The sequence below is a fragment of the Haemaphysalis longicornis genome, unplaced genomic scaffold (assembly GCF_048455015.1).
Source record: "Haemaphysalis longicornis isolate Haplotype H1 unplaced genomic scaffold, Haemaphysalis longicornis Haplotype H1 scaffold_8, whole genome shotgun sequence".
Taxonomy (NCBI): domain Eukaryota; kingdom Metazoa; phylum Arthropoda; class Arachnida; order Ixodida; family Ixodidae; genus Haemaphysalis; species Haemaphysalis longicornis.
In genome coordinates, this window is record NW_027526445.1 from 32,646,991 (window position 1) to 32,650,696 (window position 3,706).

At 48.9% G+C, this 3,706-nt stretch overlaps 1 pseudogene; it reads right to left on the reverse strand.

Moving 5' to 3' along the window:
* Positions 1–1,624: 1,624 nt before the first annotated feature.
* LOC144148961 (iris-like) lies at positions 1,625–3,162 on the reverse strand (annotated as a pseudogene).
* Between the last annotated feature and the right edge of the window lie 544 nt (positions 3,163–3,706).

A 3,706-nucleotide genomic window follows, 5' to 3' on the forward strand; every position in this document is an offset into this window, starting at 1 on the left:
GTGCTGCTGCAGTTGCATGCGCCAAATAAAACGTAGTTTGCCAAGTACGTGGTGTCACGTCTTTTACATCTGCCTGTTAGAACAGGCGTCAAACGTTCTTTTTTTTCAATTTTCTTACCCAAATTTACTTACCTGCGTGTTACAATAGTGAGGGCGTTTTAATCGTGCAAATACGTAGTCTCGTTTCGAGCCCACTGAAGGCATTCATCGTATCGAGGGGGGAACACTAATTAATTACAACGCGTTTAATCACCAGAATACAGGCAGAACTAAAAAGCATGAGGTGCCAACATTATTCCGCATTAGTACGTTTTCCCGCAAATTAGCCAAAGCCCCTAACCTACGGCACGCAGCTTCGTGGCCTGCTTAGTTTCGACGTGTGAAACACCCAAGTTTAAATCCCGTGAAGGTTTTGCGTACAGTCGCTTATTCCACTCTTTCCAGAGCACTTTCTCCGGTTTTCCCACCAGCGTGAAGCCAGTTGCTCCACTGTAAACTGGCTCACGTTGCCAACACTCAACATTGATTGGTTTCTGTCACCACTAAAAGCTGACGCGGACACTTTTGGGGCACTCCGGGAGCTATCAAATGGGCGTGCATTAAACGCGCCTGATTAAATAATTCAAGGGACGAACAATTCATTTGATGGCGTATTACCAAGAGAACCTGTTTCGGCTCCATCGGATTGTATACATTTACGAAACAAATGAAGTCCGAGCGCACCTAATCACGTCTTAAAGGTTGTGAATCCGAAAGCATGAATGTCCAATTGAACGCCTGAGACACCTTGCTTCCGCCTCGCCCTGTCGAAAGGCTTTGCCCTCTTGCCGTTTGAAGCGCTTTCCTCTGATATCCGCCTCGACACATTCGGGTGGCTTTGATCTCTCTCTTACGAGTTTCGACGCTGCTCGTTCCCGCCGCCGTGCGGTGAAACAGCTGAAGGCGAGCTTGTCTGATCGCTCGTGTGCCTTCGTCTTCCGCTCCCTTCACCTGCGCTGTATTTGAGTGGAAGACCATCTTTGGCTACTACCGAGTTTAAAGTTCGCGCTGAACGCCCCGTACTAGGATACCTCTTCACACAGTCTTTCCCAACCACACTTTCTGTTCGCGGACTTTTCCCTTCTAGGGAAACATCCTTCGAAAAGCATGCTTCGTTCTGATAAATCGTCGTATCTTCGCGACCTTTCCCAACCACAATTTTTGTTCGCGGACATTCCCGCTCGGGTTAACCAAGGAGGTTACAAAACCCTGAAAACGCGTGCGAGTAACGGATAGAGGGGTAAAGGTAGGCGACTGTGCTGTAAACTTCGATCAGCCGTTTAAAACAAAAAGCACGTTGATTGCCAGCCATCCTTAGATATTGAGCGGAGCAGCATATCCTATGTCAACGGCAGCTGTTCTGCAAACTTAAATTGGCATGAACGATGTCAGAATGCCTCACAGACAAATATAACATTTAGGGTACCGAGCCAATCATTGTTTTTTTATTTCAGTGAAATAACCGCCGGCTCACCAAGTGCGTCGCACAGCATACACGTCCTCAACTTTTCCCTAGGTTATCGCTACTGATTACCTTCTCGTACGTGGAAGCATCTTGTTTTACTTCTGCACTTTATTTTTTGCTTCACAGCTGGCGAACAGACCCCATAAAAAGGAGAACATCTGGATCATGACTACGTATGAGAAACATAAATGGGCGGTCGACCAAGATTCGGCTACACGGCTCGAGATCGTATACAAATTACACGAAAACCTGTGGCAGCAGCGGCTTCCGTGCCCTCCTCGTTCACTTCCACGAAAGCCTTGTGAATCACTTTCGACGCCACAAGCTGGCCCACCGCGCTGATGCCTTTCAAATTTGCAGCTGAGGTGAACAAGTCTCGAATACCCAACTCCTTCAACGTGTCCTTCAGGTCAATCGTTTGCTCCAGTTTAAACTTGGGGAGGTACAGCATAACGTCGGAGGTCATGTGAAGGTCCTTGAGGAGGTTCCTGAGTTTTCCAGACGTTAAACGGCGTTCAACGTTAGACAGTCCTTCCAGCTCATCTGGCAACAGCACGACCATCGCGGTCTTGCCACCCCGGTAGGGTATCTCCAGAGCCGTCACACCAAGGTCTCCGCAACGTCCCATTCTGTAGTCGTTCTTTTGGTACATCATGTCGACTTCTTTCTTATTCTTGGTGCTCAGGTGGAAATCTGAACGGTGGGTTGACTTCGGATCGAACTGCGAGTTCCAGAGCCCCTTGAAGTAGATGGCGTTTACGAGGATCAGGCTGGTCGAGGAGTCGACGCTACCACCAGGAAGGAGGTCCTTGATCTTCGAGGCTGTGGCTTCTTCGACCCAGGCGTTCACTTGCTGCCGGACTTTCTCGCTCTGGTTCTGAAAATCGACAGACTCAATCGTGGCCCCGTAAGCGTCTCGAAGGAGGGCCAGGTAGCTTTCCATGACCACGAACGTCTTCTCCGAGTGACGAGCGCTGGCTCTTACGGCTATACACTAACACGGTATTGTGCCCGGCGATACTCAAGCACTTCAATCCGGCCTTCTCCGGGGAATGCCCACACTGTGACCATCCGTTTGCGGATACTTTTCACATGGTGTGGGCATGCCCATCCAACCCGGCGGTCCCCCCAATCACGTCCCCTTCCCCCCCAACCCGTGAGAGCTGGGAGGCTGCCCTGCTCGGCTGCTCGACCTTGGAGGGCCAACGAGCCCTCGTGGCCAGGGCGCGCGCCGCCGCGGAAGCCACAGGGGTCCCGGACTAGGGACTCCTCCTAGAGTTTGTACAGGGTCGGCCCTTAAGGCTGCCCCTATCTCTCACTTGTATATAGACTTAATAAATGTTTTTCACCACCACCACCTAGTACATGCGGTTGGCCACATGAAGCTTCACGTCGGGGGAAAACCCTGGAATGTGCGAAAGGAAGCTGGAGAAATGTTTGTGAATCTCATCGCTATTCGCGTGTAGAGCTTCGGAGAGCTGTTTGGCCGTATTATTGCGCGCTCCTGCTAGAGCCATAGATAGGGCTGCTGAGATGCTGAACGGAGAGTAAAAGATGTTCCCGGCGTCGCCGCTCTTTGGGAGAAGCTGCTTGTACAGGTCGACGGAGAAGCTGCGCAGAGAGTCTCCAAGCGGGTTGGGTGACATGGTGGCCAATATCTGCGAGAAAAACGTATGAATCAATTAGACAGAACAGATGCTATCTGCAAGTAAGCAAATGTTAAGTACCGCATTCGTTTTAGAGTTAACCAAAATAGAAAAGTTGTGAATATGAGAAGCAGTCATCTCAGATGAATAAACTTCTCTTTTTCAATAACCAGACCTTTTCTTTCTTGTGCAGCTTCCGAAGTATTCGTACACGTACGTTTTTTTCTCCGCATTGCTACATGGTGCGCATATTTGTCCAATACTCATAATAGACACTGGCAATTTTTTCGAACTACTTCATGTGAAAAAGGAGCCCTGTCATCGGTTTAGTATAAATTCGAGCTTGTTGTGCCCTTGCCATCAACGTATGTAAATACCCCATGAAACACAAGTCGTCTTGCAGACGTCTTGAAAAAGCTTGAAATATCTAGAAGCAGCTGCTCCTACGTGAAGAAAGTCTTGGAAATCTATACTATGAGCAGTGCCAAGAAGTTTACTTTTAAACGTTTTTAACATGTCATAACGAGAGCAACATACTTGTAACTCTACGTCAAGA